General features: G+C 45.2%; 1 long non-coding RNA gene across 1 annotated transcript; it reads left to right on the forward strand.

Moving 5' to 3' along the window:
* The first annotated feature begins 7817 nt into the window (after positions 1 to 7817).
* Positions 7818 to 19148, forward strand: LOC134480621 (uncharacterized). The gene is made up of 2 exons (XR_010055074.1): positions 7818 to 14850; positions 18662 to 19148. It is a non-coding gene; the product is annotated as an uncharacterized LOC134480621 (long non-coding RNA).
* Positions 19149 to 19371: the final 223 nt, after the last annotated feature.

The raw sequence follows: 19371 nt of genomic DNA on the forward strand, positions 1-19371 counted from the left end.
GGTAGGGGGTGGACATAGTTTTTTAACTGAAAAAATTACTTCATACAATATATTCTGATTCATGCATTTCCCTCCCCAAATTCCTCCCAGATCCTCCCCATCTCCCTCCCCACCGAACTCTTTGTTTTTTCTTTTTTTTTCAGATTTATTTACTTTATGTATATGAGTACACTGTAGCTGTCTTCAGACACACCAGAAGAGGGCATCGGATCCATTACAAATGATTGTGAGCCACCACGTGGTTGCTGGGATTTGAACTCAGGACCTCTGGAAGAATAGTCTGCTCTTAACCACTGAGCCATCTCTCCAGTCCATTCTTTTTCTCTCTTTCTCTTTAAAACAAAAACAAAAGAATAAGAAGCATACAAGCAAAAATATACATATATATACATACACACACACAGAGAGAGAGAGAGAGAGAGAGAGAGAGAGAGAGAGAGAGAGAGAGAGAGAGAAATAAGCAAGCAAAAAAGCCACTAAACACAAAATACCCAAACAGCGAGATGAGGTCAGAGGGCTACCAAAACCCTGCTGAGCTTGTGGCTGCCCACTACTTTTGGTCACGTGGTCTGCCCTGAAGTGGAGTTAATACACCCAGACAGACTCCATTGGAGAGAAGTGGTTTCTCTTTGCCACTAGGTATCAATTGTAGATAGCTTCTAGTTAAGGATGTTCACTTCCCCTTCTTAGAAGGGTGGAACCTCACCTGGCTTAAACCTGTACAGTCTGGCTTGAAACTGCTGCCGTGGGCTCTGAATCCCTCTGTGCATCGGTTCTGCTGTGTGCAGAAGACAGTTTCCTTGGAGTCACCGTCCCATCTGGCTCGTACAATATTTCCACCTATTCTCCCGAACACTTCCCTGAGCCTCAAGGGGAGCGTTTTGATGAAGACACATCACTTAGGACTAAGTGTGCTGACTCTGCCCATTGTCCAGAAGTGGGTCTCTGTGTTTGTTCTCGTCTACAACAAGAACTATCTCTGATGACGGCTGATGGAGGAACTGTTCTATAGGTACAGCAGACCGCCAGGAGGAGTAATTGTATTGCTATGTTCCTTTAGAAGAAGAATAGTATTCAGTCTCCCCCCACCTCCGTCCTCCCTACCCCCACCTCCCCCACCCCTGCCCAGGACCTATGCTCTATCTAGTGTTCTGTTCTTGACCACAGTAGCAGGATCAAGTGCGGATTTCATCTCCTAAAGGATGGTTTGTCATGTCCATAACATCTGTGCCACTATTAAACCAGTATATCTTGTTGGTGAGTCACTGCAATACGCTGCAGAGTTAGTGGCTGCAAGATACTGGAGACATTGACTTGTCCTTCAGTCGCACGCAGAGTTCCTACCAGCACCGAGAACACTCGTCCGTAGGGGTGAAACCCTCATTAGGTGCCAACTCGACTTCTCCGTGTTCTATGGCATGAGTTGCCTCCAGCAATAGGGCTTTGTCATCAGATTGTGGGGAGCAAGCAACAGCTTTGGCCATCACCTGTGAGGTCTTCCAGTTTCCATGGGTACGACTGGCCAGTGACTCCACAAGCTATAACCCGTCCCTGGCTTCCTGGCTCTGAGGGTTCTACCTGATGACAATGTTTACTTGAGGCACTGTCTCCCTGTTATTTTGGGGACTCCTTTCGTGAATGTATATATTTCAGGAAGCTTCTACAGTATCAGCTTTGCAGATGGCCCTCAAACGGGCCTTACATCAGCTGTCCTCCCTACACGCTTGTCCTTCCTCCTCCCTCCCTATCCAATTCTCCCATTTCTAGTTGCACCTCTGTCTCTCCATACAAACGTATTCGAGTTCCCCTTCCTTGGAAAACCTTCTCCTCCCACCTAGACCCTTCCTAGAGGCCCTTTATGGTTACAATTATTTTAGCACGCATGTTGAAGTGTTAAAATATAACAACCACATTTTAAAAGAAAACATAAAGTATTTGTATTTTGGGGTCCGGGCTAGCCCACTCAAGTTGAGTTTTTCCGAGGTCTAGCCATTAACCTGTGAGTTTCATGGTTTCATTCTTCTTAGCAACTGCTTCACAATATATAAATACGTAATATATAATGTATAATAATAATAATGTATAAATATGCCATCTTTTTCATTGCCCATCAATTGATGGACATCGAGGCAGTTTCCAATCTCTGCCTATTGTAAGTCAAGCCACAGTGAACATGGATGAACAAGTGTCTCCTATAGCAGGATATAGACAGACTCCTATGGGCTTATACTCAAGAGTGGTACAAATCTGGTCTCTGCTTCCTGAGGACGCATTACGCTGATTTCCATGGTGGCTACCCAAGTTTACACTCCCACCAGCAATGAATAAGTGTGTCCCTTTCCCCATATCCTTGCTAGAATGTACAGTCATTTCGTGTACTGACCTTGACCGTTCTGACTAGTATAAGACAAAATTCTTAATTTTGTATCCTGTTACTTTACTGAAAGTGTAGATAGCTGTAGACATTCCCTGATGTAGTTTTTAGGGGCTTTGTGTACAAAATAATATCATCCAAAATAAAGGCACTTACTTCTTCCTTCCTATCTGGATCCTCTTGATCCCCTTCAGCTGTCTCATTGCTCTAGGTCAGACGCTGGGTACCACACTGACTAGGTAAGGAGAGAGTGGACAACTTTGTCTGGTCACTGATTTTAGAAGAAATACACTTGAGTTTCTCCCCCTCTAGGATGAAGTCGCCTGGGGACTCACTGTCAATCCCCTTTACTATAATAAGGTTTGTCCTTCGTACTGTCAGCCTCTCCAAGTCTTCAATCATAAAGAGAAGTCAGATTTTGTCAAAGGCCTCTTCTGCATCCTATGGGTTTTGTCTTTAGTCTGCTTATGGGATGGATTATGCTTACTGGTTTGTTGTATGGAAACGTCCCTGCGTCTCTGAGATGTAGCCTACCTGATCCTGGAGGATAATCCTTTCTGCTGTGTTCTTAGATTCCATTTGCAAACATTTGAGAAATTTTGTGCCTATGTTCATAAAGGATATTGGTGTAAATTTTTTATTGAACTTTTATATAGCTTTAGTAATAGGGCTAATATGACCTCATAAAAGGAATTGCAAAATGTTCTGTTTCTATTTTACAGAATAATTTGAGGAATGTTGGCATTAATTCTTTTTTAAAAATATGGTAGAGTTCTGCAGTGAATCCATCTGGCCCTGGGCTTTTTTTGCTTGGGAGACTTTAATTACTGCTTCTATTTCATTCATGATTAAGAGTCTGTTTAAAATGCTTATCTGGTCTTAACTCTGGCAGGTCATATAAATTTAAAAAAAAATACACTCATTTCTTTTGTTTCTTCCAGTTTGGTGGAGTACCGGTTGTAAAGTGTGTCCTCGTGATTCTCTGGGTTTCCTCAGTGTTCGTTGTGATGCCCTCTTTTCAATCCTAACTTTATTTTGTCCTTCCTGTTGATTTTCTCTAAGAGCCAACTCTTTATTTCATTGGTTCTTCGTAAATATTTTGTTTCCCTTTCATTGACTTCAGCCCTGGATTTGTTTGTTTCCTGATGTCTACTGTCTGGGGGAATTGTTTCCTCTTGTTACACGCCCTCTGGGTGCGTTACTAAGTGGCGAATCTGAGACTTCTCCAGGCTTTGACAATACTATGAACTGGCCTCTAAGAACTGCCTTCTTTGTGTCCCACCGGTTTGAGTACACTGTGTTTTCATTTTCATTCAGTTCTAAAAAGGTTTAATGTACTTCTCGATCTCTGTCTTCACACACGTCGCTCAGTGGTGAGTCATTCTGTTCCTGTGAGTTTACATCCTTTCCGTTGCTTCTGTTGCGTTGTTGTTGACTCGCTTTAATCCTCCTCCGTGGTTAAGTAGGACGCAGTGTTAGTTCAATTTTCTTATAACTGTTGAGACTTTCTTTGTGTCCGATGTGTGGTCAATTTGCAGAAAGTCCCATGGCCTGCTGGGAAGAAAGTACATTCTTTTCTATTTGAGTGGAATGTTCTGTAGATGCCTGCCAAGTCCATTTGATTTGCGTCCTCACTTAACTTTAGAATGTCTCTGTTAGTTTTATCTGGCTGACCTTTCCGTTGGCACGGGTGGAGTACTGAAGTAACTCACTATCACCATGGGAGGGTCCATAGGACATTTTAGCTGCAGTGGTGTTCCTTTTACGAACTTGGACGTCCTTGTGTTTGGAGCAAAAAACAATGTTTAGAATTACAATATCCTCTTGGGTTTTTTTTTCCTTTGATGATTATGTAGTGTCCTTCCCTACGTCTTCTAATTAGTTTTGGTTTGAGGTATATTTTGTCAGCTATTAAAATGGCTGTACCTGCTTGCTTTTGAGGTCAATTTGCTTGAAATACATTTTCCATCCTTTTATCCTGAGGTTCTGTCCATTGTTGATGACAAAGTGTGTTTCTTGGATACAGCACAAAAATGGATCCTATTTTATAATAAAATCTATTAGTCTGATATTTTACTGGAGAATTTAGGCCACTAGTATTGAAAGTTATCAATGAGCAGCATTTATTGGTTCCTGTTATTTTGTTGGTATGGTGTGGACTTTCCCCTCTTTTGATTTGCTGCCCTGGGATTATTTATTCCTGTGTCTTCTTGGGTGTGGTTAACCTCACCACTGAATTTTCCTTCTAGTGATTTCTAGAGCTAAATTTGTTGGTTGAAATTGCTTAAATTTATCTTTATTGAAGAACGCCTTTATTTCTCCCTCTAGTGTGATAGTTTTGCTGGGTATCATCTTAGCTGGTATCTATAGTCTCTCAGAGTTTATAAAACATTCATCTAGACCCTTGTGGCTTTTAGAGTCTCTATTGGGAAGTCAGGTGTTATTCTAATGAGCCTACTTTTGTATGATACTAGGTCATTTTCCCTTATAGCTTTTAATATATTTTCTTTGTTCTGTACATTTAGTGTTTTGATTATCGTATATCATGGGGAATTATGTTTATATTTCTACTTGGCGATCTGTATGCTTCTTGTACCTTAACAGGCACCTCCTCTCTTAGGTTGTAGAAACTTTCTTCTATGGTTTCATCATAAATATTTTCTGTTTATTTGACTTTGTTTTCTTCTACATTCTCTATCCTTATTCTTTGTAGATTTGTCTTTTCACAGTGCCCCAGATTTCCTGGATGTGTTGTGCCTGGATGTGTTTAGATTTAGCACTTTCTTTGGCTGAGTTATACATTTCTTGTACCCAGGCTCTTCAGACCAAATCTTCTTTCTCCCATATTTTGTAACCTGTCCATAAGGCTTACCTCTGTGACTTTTTTTTTTGTTGTTGTTGTTCTTTTTTCGGAGCTGGGGACCGAACCCAGGGCCTTGCGCTTCCTAGGCAAGCGCTCTACCACTGAGCTAAATCCCCAACCCCACCTCTGTGACTTTTGCTTAGCCTCCTATAGCTTTTATTTCCAGGACTTTTTTTTTCAGTTTATGTTTTCTTTATTGATTTTATTTCTAATTTCATGACTTAAACTGTTTTTTATTATTTTTTTCAACTGTTTATGTTTTCATGGTCATTATTAAACAATTTGTTCATGTCCTGTCAAAGGCTTGAATATTCGAATTGCTGTTTTGAAGCCCTTGTCTTTCCACTCAGCTATATTTCATTTGTCACGGCCTACTGCAGTAGGTTACTGGGTTCTAGTGGAAGGCATAGTGTCTTGCCATTCATGTTTATGTTTTTGCCGTGGGATGTAGGCATCTGGAGTTGTAATATCTGTTCTTGCCCTTGTTGGGTGGGTGTTCCTTTCTTGGTTACTGTTGCCATCTTTGGGTCCTAGGCAGACGTGGTAACTGTGGATCCTTGTTAAAGAGTGTTCTGTGGGTGAGCAGGTGAAGAAAGGTGTGGAGATGGGCCAAGAGGAAAGGAGGAAGGGCTCAAGGGAGAGAGTTGAGGAGTACCAGGTTGGCTCCAAGAGGCAGAGTGCTAAGGAGATGGAGGCCATGTGGCAGGAGGGCTCCTTCAAGCAGGGCTGCTACAAGACTGTAGCTTGAAGACAGTGAAATGAAGGACAGAAAGGACAGTGAGAATTTCATAAAGAATATTCATCAGCACACAGACATGCACATTCACATGCATGAGTGCGCACCTATGTTTAATAGCCATAGTCAGAGGCCTATATAAAATGAGGCCAGAGGAATTGAAGGGGAAATATTTTCACCCTTGTCCTCCAAAGCCAGGGAAGTGTGGAACATCCCTTAAATGTTCAGTAACCATAGGGTGGCAGGGACTCTGGTGGCTGGAAATGTGCCCTGAGAGAGCTCCCCTGGTTGGTCTTAGCTTGGCCAAGGTACCTACCACTCTCAGAGTCCCTGAGGTCCAGATAGGAGAGGACCATATCAAGAGAGAACTAGCACAGAAGTTCCAGCTCCACCATCAAAGACAACTTCCTGCCGGGCTGCTCAGCCCCAGGCCATGATGTCCTCCTTGGACTCCCAGCAAGAGGGCAGCCAAACTTTTTCAAAATATCCATGATCTTGGCTAAGAGAAAAGAGGCGAACAGACTTCAGAATGTATCAGGCAGAACAAAAACAACTGAAACCAGACACCCTTCTGAGAGGAGTTCTTCCTTTCACTAGAGAGGCAGGAAGAAATGGCGGGGAGAAAGGAAAGAGACCACTGATAGCCTGGGTGTGCCAAGGAGTAAAGAACAGAGGTACCTGCACCCTCCATGGGTTAGCCTCCTCAGTCCTTGACCCAGCCTGAGATCCCAGAGAAAGGCTGGTCCACCCAGAGGAGAGGAGGTCTGGGAGAGCTTTCAAACGACTTCAGCCAACCCACGGCTGTTCACTAGTGGCACCAGTCCTTCCCTACAAGTCTCCCTCTCTCCCTGCCTTTTTGTGTAAACCGCTGCCATTTAATACCAATGGTGCTCTAGAACCTTCCACGGGCAGCCTCAATGGAGTATCTCTTTCCTCCTCTCCTTCAGCAATACTTCACTGCCTGACTAAAGCGGTGTCATCCCGCGGGGTCAAGAGCATGCTCAGAGAGGAAAACGGTTCCCCAGTAAGGACTGGTCGCTGCTGTCCAGCTAAGAGGAACTGAGGTGTTTTCCTGCTATGAGAGATCGAGGCCTTTTAAAGCTAAAATGACAGAAGCTTGCCAAAGCTGCTTGGTGACCAGTTCTGTGCTCCGGGCAGAGACAGCAAAGTACCTGTCCTTCCGTACAGTTTGCCACAGGTCATAACAACAAACTTTCAGCCAAAACAACTAATCTATCACCCGCAAGGAACCCCGGTAAGGAACTGAAACGTAATCCCAGCATTCGGAGACTGAGTACAAACACCACGGGAGTGCGTTGGGCCACAAACTCAAATGGTAAAATTGGCACTGTAGTGAACAGAAAATAACTGAGATAATCCAGGGATAACCCAGGCTCAGAAAGACAAATAGAGCACCCTGCATCCTATGCCTGGCGGTACGTTTGTACGTGTTAAGGAGCAGTGGGCGTAGTTTCTAGATTATGAAACTAGAGAAGGAACGATGTGGGGAGGCGCTAAGGAAAGGATGCGGATTGTGGACAGGAGGGCAGTAGAACACAGGAGGCGTATGGGGGAGCGGTGAGGGAGAGCAGAAGGTAATGGTGGGAAGGACGGATGGGGGAGGGCAAGGAGGAGGCTCAAAAGGAAGTGGGTTTGAAAATGCCACAAGGGCCTGGAGACTTGGCTCAGCAGTTCGAGTATGTATTGCTCCTGCAGAGGACCCAGGTTCAGATCCGATGCCCGACTCTGACCTCAGAGAACACGTAAATAAATACACATAAATAAAACATTTTTTATTCTAAATTTTAAAATATATCTATATTTTTTTTCAGGCAGGACTCACCCTATATCACTGGCTGTCCTTGAACTCACTATGTAGGGCACGTTGACCTCAAATGCACAAAGAGGTACCTGCCTCTGCCTCTCAAGTTCTATGATCAAAGGTGTGTGCCACTGTGTAGAGAATTTTTTTTTTGAAGAAAAAAAAATAGCAAGGAAATCTGGTACTTTCTATCTAAATGGCTTCAAACAAAAGAATGTTAGTAAGAATATTTTTATGGAATTATTTATTTAATGTATATGTGTACACTGTAGCTGTCCTCAGACACACCAGAAAAGGGCATCCAATCCCATTACAGATGGTTGTGAGCCACCATGTGGTTACTGGGAACTGAACTCAGGACCTCTGGAAGAGCTGTCAATGCTCTTAACTGCTGAACCACCTCTCCAGCCCTCTTTATCAATTTCCATTTTTCCATACTTCCCTTTTTTTTCTTTTTCTGCAAAAAGCTAATTTCATTATTATTGCACTCCTAAATTCCAAACTGTTGTTACAACTTTTTTCCTCTTAGACATGATAGAGGTATCATATTTGCTACTGGTTTTACCTAGCTTCTAAGATTTGTATCTGTTAGTCTGCACATGAACATAGGATGTGTCTGTATGTGTCTCTGTGTGTCTGCGTGTATCTGTGTGTGCATGTATGCTTTTATGTGTATAGTCTTTATGTGTGTGCCTTTGTGTGTATATGTGCTGTGTGTGTTTGTGTGTGTACTCTTGTATGTGTGCTCTTGTGTGTGCTGTGTGTGCTCTGGTGAGTGTGTGTCTGTGTCTGTGAGTGTGTGAGTGTGTGTGTGTGTGTGTGTGTGTGCGTGTATCTTAGGGTTTACTGCTGTGAACAGACACCATGATCAAGGCAACCCTTATAAGGCCAACATTTAATTGGGGCTGGCTTACAGGTTCAGAGGTTCAGTCCATTATCAAGGCAGGAACATGGCAGCGTCCAGGCAGGCATGGTACAGAAGGAGCTGAGAGTTCTACATCTTCATCTGAAGGCTGCTGGCAGAATAACGACTTCCAGGCAGCTAGGATGAGGGTCTTAAAGCCCATACCCACAGTGACACACCTCCTCCAACAAGGCCACACCTCCTAATAGTGCCACTCCCTGAGCCAAGCACATCCAAACCATCACAGTTTGTATGGGATATGTATGTGTACGCGGGCGTGCACATGCGCACGCACAGGCCTAGAGTCTTCAGATCCCCCTAGAGCTTGAATTACAGGCTGTTGTGAGTCACCTGATATGGGCGCTAAGAACCAAACTAGGGTTCTTTACCAGAGCAACAGTTGTTCTTAACTTCTGAGCCATTTCTCCAGCCCCACAAGTCTCCGTGTTGTTTGTTTGTTTGTTTGTTTGTTTGTTTGTTTGTTTGTTTGTTTTTGAGACAGGCCTCTCTGCCTACCCTGGTTGCCCTAGAGCTTGCCATATAGACTGGCTCCAAACTCCCATAGATCCACCTGCCTCTGCCTCCCGAGTGCTGGAAGGGTGCCCTCATTAGCTTGTTTTTTAATGGTCCCTACAAGAACAGACTTGTCAGACTGTATCTTGGGGAGAGTACATGGGATAAAAGAGGGGATTGTGTTAGGAATCTGGAGTCCAAGCTGTCCTACTATCTTGTATAAAGTATTGGAATGAGTACTTTGTTTCCAGGGAGACTATGCCTCAAGACTCAACCAGTGTTGCTTTTGGTGGCAAAAAGAGATGTCCCCGGAGCTTCCCACACAAGGCCTTCACCCACACCTTCAGCCACAGCTCCCAGTCCTATCATCTTCGAAATTATATCAGAGCACGTATCAAATAGACATCATCCTCTCCCAAGCACTGGGGAGAAAAAGATTCTTCTTTCTGGAAATGTCTGTAAATTTCCTAAAGTATCTATTACACAGATTGAATTTAATTAGGATTTTTTTTCCTTCTTGTTTTGTGTGTGACCAAGGCTGTTCATGTGTGAGGGGGTACATCTGTACCCAGAAATGCTGAGGATGGAGGTCAGCTGCCAGTGCCACTGTTCAGGTGTCCTCTACCCTGTCTTATTTTTTTTAAGATTTATTTATTTATTGTATATTATAAGTACACCGTAGCTGTCTTCAGATACACCAGAAGAGGGTATCAGGTCCCATTACAGATGGCTGTGAGCCATCATGTGGTTGCTGGGATTTGAACTCAGGACCTCTGGAAGAGCATCAGTGCTCCCAAACACTGAGCCATCTCTCTACCCTGTTTTATGAGCCAAGAACCTATCACTGGGCTGAGTCTTGAACATTACTTTATGCAAGCCGGCCTTCATGCTCCAGTGATCCAGGGCTTAGATCGCAAGGGTGTTTGGGGCCCCTTAGGTCCTGGTATGTCGGAACACAGTCCAAGAGTGTACTCTGGTGAGGAGAAGTCTAAGTACTCGTGGGGGGAAAAAAAAAAAAACACCAAGAAAACAAGAGCCCTGTGACCTAATTTTCTTCAGAACACAGAACTGCTCTAAGCATGTGTTTCCCGGCCCCTCCACGGTATAGCACACCGGAGTCAGTTTACTTCCGGCTGCTGTTGTTTGTTTATAAACCTCTCTGGAAAGACACGTTTTTGCCATCTGCAGCTTGTCCTTGTGAGTGTGCACATGTGACCCCTGTTTGAATCACTCATGTGACTCCTCTTACCCTCAGAGTACAAATAATCTGCAACTCTAAATAAAGCTGGCTGTTCCTGAGATGTTAATCTGTCTCACTACTGGCCCCCAGGTCAAGTCCCATGTTCTCTAGAGCAATAAACACTGGCACTCACGCAGCAAGGCAGATATTAACAGACCTGCCTCCCCAGCCTAACTTCCATGTCTTTGAAGACAGAGGGTTCAAGATAAAGAATTCAGTGGTTTGCTGTGCATTTCCCTCGTTGTTGAGTTTGTCTCTGCAGTCAAAGTACCTAAACCATTAGCAGAGCGGGACTTGGGCCCATGCTTTATGACGTTCCAGTGCATTGTGGCGTGCAGGGCAGAATGGAACACAGCCTTTGCTTTTGCTGGGTGAGAGATAGCAGTGGTGGGGGTGCTCACTCTCTGTTCTTGCAGAGAACAGGGGTTTGATTCCCAACGCCCAAGAGGAGGCTCACAGGCGCAGTTGCAGAGGACCCCATGCCTCTCCTGCCTGGCTTCCTCCTTGCTCTCTTGTTTTATCAATAACTAAAAGGATTCCTTTATTCTGCTCTTTAAAACCCTAGAAGCCAAGAACCGAACCACATTGCCTTCTTATTCTTCCACACTTGTGAACCTCTCCACAGATGCCATCCTCTTGGGTGGCTTTATTCTGAGGGAATCTGACAGTGGTACCCACGATGGTGCATTTTCCTAAACACCTGGTGCGTGTGCCCCTGCTCAGCCACACCCTGGTACTGAGGTTTCCCATTCCTTCAGCAGCATGTATTCACCGACATGGAGATAAAACTTAGTAGCAACATCTTCAAATGCTATGCTCCCTGTGTGCAGGGTGATTCCTGGACCATCCTACTTCCCCAGCCCTGCATCCCTGCCCTGTGTGGCTACACAGGTCTTCCTATGGAAACATGGAGTTAATCCCCCTACACACACCTCTTACACCTCAGCTGGCCACATGGCTTGCCTTATGAATAGCATGGAGCAAAGACCAGAGCCAGCAACTCCTAAATATCACACTTCTTACTCCACTGGGCTATGTAACCATAGATAAGTTACTTAACTGTGCCTCTGTCTTTCCACCTGTAAAATGGGCAAGTAACGGCAGCACCATCATGATGTTTCAGTGCTTAGAGCTGTCATTGACACAAAGTAAATGCTAAGTGTTTATTAAATATACAAAAGGCAGGTCCTGGTGCCTCTTCACAGCAAAGAACCCAAGACTGTGCCGGTGAATGTCCTTTGTAAAGGAATTTGAAAAGCCGAAAAAATTTGAATATTAACTTCTCAATGGTGTTTACCAAAAAGAGGAAATTTAAATCTGCAATGTATTGACATTTCAAATTTTGAAAATTTGAACGTTCAGTGAAGAAAGAGGATTTCCAGGAATTACTTCCTGTTGTGTGACAGGCTTTGCCTGGGGAGACAAAACCCGTATGTGTCTACTCACCCCAGCAAGGGAATCCATCACAGACCAAAGTGCACGCAGCACCAAAGTCCAACTTGAACCAATGAGTATTTTACTGGGGGCTGGGGGTCACTTACAGGAGTAGAAACAACTCAAAGTCGGCTGCATCACCAAAGCCCACCGAGCAGAGTCAAGCTCACAAGCTGGGAACACACCGCACAGCCTGCGGGCAGCTCAGCGGGTCAGAACGTGGTCTTTCCAGTGGTTCAATGGGTCTGAGCCTCTTCCAGGCAGCTGGGCTTACCTCAACCTTCTTTGCAGCTTGACTGGTCTGGCAGTGATTGGCAGCAGCCTTCACCACTTACATTCTTCGGGGAGGGAGGGACTTGGTGAACCTGGTGCGTTTCAGGGACTTGCTGAAGCTAGTTTGTATTGTCTGCTTCCTGTGTTCGTGGAACTTTCCTTCAAGGTGGAGTGTTTTATCCCGTTTGATTTCCTAGCAGAATACCCCCATGTTTTCACTTCCCTTTACATCCTACGTCTTAAGAAGTTTCCTTCCAAGATGGAAGGTTTTAACCTCGAAAGAAACAGGTACACCCTCCCTTTCTGGCTCTGAAGAGCCCCAACTCCATCTTGTTTGTGCGCACCTGCTCGACCAGAGCTACTCCCTGACGAGGTTGCTCACCCAGCCACCTAAGAGAGGAGAGAGAGAGACCAACAGCTCCTCTCTTTACCAGAGCTAAGTCCCCAGTCCACAAACATCAGTAATTTCAGGATCCAAAATAAACTCAAAACTCTGGGTCTCCTAGACTAGTGCGTGCTCAAGATGGTGACGGAGCTGCAGACAATTATCTGAAACTTGAGGAGTGCAGTCCCTGGAGCGTCCCCTATGGTGTAATGATAGTGAGAGCAGACAGTTTCACTCATTCCTGTTCTTAGTTCAAATGCCTTTCGGGTTTCGTTATTTAGAATATTCGTAAGAAAGTCTGAAGGAGCAAAGTATTAGTCGAGATCAAAGATCAGCCAACTACAGCATAAGCCACACCTGCCCCCGATTTTTGTTGACAAGGTTTATTGGAGCACAGGTGTATCTGTGTACATATTACTCTTGGCTGCTTCAGTGGAACCATGACAGAAAAGAGAGCTACTGGGTATTCATGCCCTTGCTCAGTATCTCCCAGCAATCCCCAGTCACAGAAGACCACACTGTGGTATAAGACCATCCCCAAAGCTCAGAGGTTTAACATGTTTCTCACTCCCACAAAGCCAGCTGTCCTTCTGGACAAACCTCCAAGTTTGCAGTGCATCCTGAAATGGTGCACAGAGCATCTGCAGGGCTGAGGGAAAGAACAGGAGAAGTTCTCACACCCAGTCTTCCACACCACGGACCAGGGCACCTACTCCAGGCCCAATAACAATCCAAACAACTCCACCTCCAGAAACACAAGAGATGAGAAATGACACACAGCCCCAGGCCTGGGAGCAAAGAAAACGAATGCGGATGTTCAAAATGTAGCAAAGCAAATAACGTTGGTTGTCAACTTGATCGGACCTAGAATCAGAAAGGGTTGTGGGCACCCTACTGGGATTAGCCATTGTAAGTTAACCAGGGTAGGGAAGCCTGGTCTAATTGGGAGATAGCGCTCCCATGGCTGAGTTTTGGGATGAAGGAAAAGAAATCAAATAGAGTAGCAACGTTCCTGTTCCCTGACTGTAGATGAATTCAGCACGAGCCCACAAGTTCCCGCCCCTAGGACTCCCACACACACATGCAAAGTTCCCGCCCTCCTCCTCCTCCGCAAGGAGTGAGACTCTAGTACTTTGAGCCAAAATAAACCCTCCTTTCCTTGAGTTGCTTTTGTCAAAGTATTTTATCACCGTGATAGGAACTGTAACTAAGACAGATGGTGTCATCGTTGCAGAATTTCTAGGAAACTGAGTCACTGAGCCGAAGCCGTGTTCCACCCGGGAAAGAAAGGTTTAATTCGCTGGCTCCGAAACCGCACTGTAGTGGTGGCAGTCCTAAGCCTCGGTCCAGTATTTTTATTAGGTGGGAGTATGGAAGCAACCCAACATGGGGGTGGCTAGGCAGTGTTAAAAGTCAATTACCACACCTCCTTGGTACCTTAAGTGGAGATGCCACAAGTGGGAGGGGACAGCTCGATGGAACTCGAGCCCTGGGGAATTTCCGTTGTTTTAACACGTGGCAGGCAGTTTGAGATTCTGCACCCCATTCTCTCCTCTTCTTTGTCAGAATCCGTTATGACCCCTCTCAAGGAACCTCTGGTGCTGGTGGAGGCCATGGAGTCCACCTGCTACTCTCCTGTATCTAGTGACAAAACTTAGGTATGGACTCAACAATACATATCAGGAGAATCATGCCCAAAGGCCCCTATTAGGGGCGGGAGTGGAAGCCGACTTGGGTATCACCCCAGGAAGATCCTTTTGTCTTGCCTCGGACCTTGACGTTTTCCACCAGCTGCCTGGCATTTTCTTTACGATCCCTGAGTGGTTTGTGCAGAAACAACCATCTTTTTTCCTCTAAAGACACACATCACCTTTTCAGCTACTATTTTTGTAGGGTTGCTGGGGGATGGCGTCTTTCTGGTTCTGCAGGGTGACTATACTCTGCTGGGCTAGCCTGAGGCCCTCCTCCATTTGATTGGACAGCTGGCTATGCCGGACCTGTTGGATCCTGAGCTCAGTCGCTCCTGTGGCAGTAACGCCATTGAGGGCCATCTCCAATAACACTGAGAGTAAGATGGGATTTCTCTCTTTCCTGTGGTGAGGGCCCTAGTATTGTTCTACCCCTGGTACAAGGAGAATATCTCAAGCCCTGGGGAATTTCCGTTGCTTTAACACGTGGCAGGCAGTTTGAGATTCTGCACCCCATTCTCTCCTCCTCTTTGTCAGAATCCGTTATGACCCCTCTCAAGGAACCTCTGGTGCTGGTGGAGGCTTGGTGTCATCCTGCAAACCCACACTGGGTAACAGGTATATATTCTATCGGCACAATATAAGGCTGTGCCATTTGGACCTTAGTTCAAGTCACCAGCCCGGTACAGTTTTCCTCAGCCCCTATACATTCTGCTTCCCCCAGTCACTGGGGGCCTGTAAGGCAGGAGTCATCAGGGATGTCTAGGACTGTCTGGTTTTCTAGAATTGGGCTAGGACCCCAGTACCAGTGTAAGTTACCTGGCTGGCCTTCAAACAGATCTAGCAACCAACCGTTTCCCAGTTCCAGCTCCACAGAGCCACTTGAAAGTTGAACATTTTTCACTAGAGGGCGCTAGAGTCAAATCTGGATACGTTTTCTGCTTTTTTTTCCAGGATAGAGCAGAGGCCCATGGGTGGGGCCAATTGACCTTTCTCGCAGGTAATGGAGCACTTGCCATAACCATTTGAGGGACCGTCCGTCTGTTACACCCCTGCCTTCACACGTTCCATCCCAAAGTTACAGGACCACCCCTGTTGTAGCGTTGTCGTGTTTAGTTTGCGGAGTATCTCTTGTCCCGCTGCCCGGCTAGTCCCTGACAGGGAGACCCCTTGTCCTTCCTTGGGTGCACACTGTCCCATGCCTCTGGCAAAACCAAGGCGCACAGTTCCAGCTTCTTAAGAAGGGCCAGTATCCTCCACAGTGATGTTCCTTCCAGGCGACTCATCCATTTGCTATGTATGCATGCCAGTTGTTGCAAATTTCCCAGGACAGGGCTCAGTGCTGCTGCCTTTCCCCGCGACGGCTGGAAGGTCTGACAGTGATTGGCTTTATCGTAGTCCACGCACCATCCGAAGGAGAGAAGACCGGGTCCCAAAAGGGGATAGTTAGTTTTATTGAGTGGTCTCCCGCAGAGCAACCCCACGGCTCACAGAATCAGTATTTCCTACTGGACCGGTGGCTCCAACAATGGTCGATGTGTCTTTGATGAGCTCCCCTGTGGGAGGGGGTTACCATGGAGATGGCTGCTCCTGTGTCAAAGATGAAGTCCATCTTTGTTTGCCACCACCCTCTCCCCATCCCTGCATCTATTTTGACGATGGGCTCCTGGGGCCAATCACGACTGAGCCTGGCGGTTCTCAGTCTGAACCTCTCCCAGGTGACAGACTCAGCCCCCGAGGGGACTGCAGCTTCATTGCATCTATGGTAGGGGGTCTCTTTTTGCTTATTTTCCCGTTTAGGGTCTATCTCCTTTGGACCCTGGGGCCATTTTCCGGGGTCACTCATTCTTCCAGTCGCCTTTCCCCTTGCAGTAGGCACGCACACTGATGCAAAGCTCCTCCCACGTCGAAGGAGGCTTGGTAGACTTTGCAGACAGCCCTCAATCTAGTTTCTAGGGACTCTCCCTGTCTGATGCCTACCTGGCCTGCCACCTAGTGGTAACTTACTAACGCAGGCCCACACCCTTCGCTCACCCCATAGCTGCCCCCTGACTCCGATGGCCTTTTATCAGGTACGATTCAGACACTCAAGAAACACAACTTTGGTCAAAAGTGATCACCCTTGGCTTCCGGGTAGTGTGGTGCATAGGATGTGGCACACTGCACAGGGGGCAAAAGCCGGTTCCCGGCAGATAAGGTCAAAGCCAATGGAAAATTCCAACCTGCCGCGGAGAAGTCAATGCCAAATTGTGCTTCTGAATTCATAGTTAATGAGGTTAGTGTTCCAAACAGAATATTCAAAGACGGTCACACAGAACATTTTATCAATAAAACTGTAGGTGTTTTCCTTCTTAAATTATTATCTCTAAGCCCTCACCCAAGCCTGGTTCTTCCTTGGCCAGAGGAATCAATATGCACAGGTTAACCTGGGTAAAGAATGAATGTAGATCGAGAATTTAACCATCTCAATTGAACCAATTATTCAACATCTGGGAGAAAGACCAAGGGAATCTAAACGCATAAAGCCCTGTGTAATTATAAAACATTATGAAAAATTAATGCTTATAACAAAATAAATGCCATAGCTGAAAGTCAGCAATTATATCAATGATATTCTATTGTATCATTTCATCACAAGGGTTTACTCGTGCTACCACTACACTTAGCCCAATTTTATGTTGGAAACACAATCTTTATTTTGACTAGCTAACGAGTGGAAGCAGGGTGGAGTGGGGTGGACATTTCGAGCCTTACAATCAGGAGGAGCGTTCCCTCCAGCCCCAGTACAGTTTAAGGTGGTAACTGCACATTTGTTTACGCTTGAGAGATGGGTGTTATTTTTTTTTAAGAATTTGCACATTAGCACAGCTTCCTAAGCTGTGGGTCACAGCTCCACACGGAGTCACACAACTGGAGTGGGTGTTGTGAAAGGGTTCCTGAACGCATCCAACAATCATTAATTCATAAGCTAGCTCCTAAGGAGTCTGAGGCAGTGCTCGCCCATGTTCCACCACGCAACTTCACTGCAGCATCACCTCTGAACAAACACCACGCAGGCTTGGCACTGTCACACGGCCACCATCACAGACACTGTCAACACCGCCACCATCACAGACACAGCCCATAATGCAGCCGGAAATACCTGGGTTCGATTCAAGAGTCCTGTGTGCTATGAACTGTGGCATTTTTACTGTACATACAGCGTCCTGCTCTTATACAAATACAACCCCTTAGTCACAGAAAACTTTAGCATTGTACTGCCAACATTCCTTACCATGTAAGTATCGACTTAGTATCGCTTTTGACCATTACAGTAGAATATTTGATTTTTAAACTTGCTGTTTGTGGACTGGCAAGATGGCAGATAAAGACATTTGCCCTAAAAAATACAACCTGAGTTCAGTCTCCAGAACCCAGCTAGTAGAAGAGAACAGGCTTCCACAACGTCCCCTGACTTCCAGCAGCCCTACAGTGGTGTGTGTGTGTGTGTACTGAGATGTTGTGTTAAGTTTCATATTTAAACAGTTGTCAAATGAATTTTAGCTGTGATTAGGACAGAATTTGCAACTCTTAAACATAGCTCTCCCATTTTCCACTACACTTTTATGCAAAGTGGCATCTCAAGGTGGATTATAAAGTCGAAATACCGATCAATCCTGAAAAGGGTGACAACGTCTACACCCTGTAGTATCAAATATCCTGCCAAGACTTGAGTATGTTGTAAAAAATAAACAAGCACTTCCCCCTCAGTAATGTGAAAATTTTGCTTTCATCTGTAGTAAATGATACAATTATATATTTCAAAGAATTGTTAATGTAAATGTCTTATGACTTATCAGGAAATGCATGATATTTGGAGGTCTGTAAGGATTTCTCGGGCAAAAGGGGATCACAAGTGGAAAATTTTTAAGCAGCCCTGGAATTAGCTTGGCTTCGAGAAATAGGACCATATTGCCATCTACTGGTGGGACCAAGTTTTACAACAATTGGTTTGGGTGGCTTTGCCTTAATTAGAAAAAGTGAAAACTGTGTGTTTATAGATTCACAAGTTTAACGTCAGGTAAAATGAGAAGACCTGGAGGGCAGGGTGTTAGTGTTGCTTTGGGGCACCAAACATTTACTGTCCTCACAGAAAGTTCCACAAACCTGATTCTGACCTAAAACATAAAAAGAAACCATTGGATGGCGGCTTACAACTACCTCCTGTGGATACTTTAAATTTAGCAATGCCATTTTCCTAAAATTAGCAAGACTCTGGGAGGCCAGACAACCAACTATAGTTACAGCAGTGCCTTCTGCCTAAAGCATCAGTCAGGCCAATGACAGTCTGAGAATGCTAAATTGAAATTTCCAGGAACAAATAATTTGTGTTTTAAATTTTTACTGTCATGTTTTAAAACCATTATCCAAGCCTTTTTTCTCCCCTCAGCCAGCAATTACAGTCGACAACAGGTTGGCAGCACAAGCCATGTACCCCGTAACATGTCTGGAGGTGGCAGATGGGACACGGATGCCCCATTCCAAGTGGCAGGATGAAGTTTGGTGACGCTCAGAACTGTCAGAACACAGTCCCACAGTCTGAGAATGGGGTCATGGGATGGGAACTCTGAGCGCTTGTGAGAAAACTCCAAGAAAACAAGACAAGGGCTTTGTGACCTGAGTTTCCTCGAAAGCAAGTACTAATTCTTGGGTTGTGCTTTCGATCCCCTCCCAGGTTTGCACTTGGGAAACAAAGTAAGCTTACTTTATTCCTGACAACTGGCTACTGTTACCTGTTTATGTGCCTCCTGGAAAAACATGCTTTTGCCATGTGTGACTTGTTGTGACTGTGCAGTTTAGTCAAATGACTCTTCTTAACCCACGGAGTCTAAATTGTCTGGTGCTCTGAATAAAGCTGGCTGTTGCGTGAGACATTAGTTGGCCTCTGTCAGCTCCATTCTCTGAGGTTCCAACTCTAGACCCAAGCCATGAATCATCCTTCTGTCCAAGGCGTGTGTCCACAGTACATATTCCAAAACGTGTGTCTGTAGAAGTTATGTCTCGGTTCGTCCTCCCAGAAATCAGACTCGGACTCCAAATCTATTTACAAACACCTTGGCCATGTTGCTAGGCTTTTCTCTGACTAGATCATAAATTATC

This window comes from Rattus norvegicus, chromosome 9 (genome assembly GCF_036323735.1).
Source record: "Rattus norvegicus strain BN/NHsdMcwi chromosome 9, GRCr8, whole genome shotgun sequence".
In the NCBI taxonomy this organism is placed as follows: domain Eukaryota; kingdom Metazoa; phylum Chordata; class Mammalia; order Rodentia; family Muridae; genus Rattus; species Rattus norvegicus.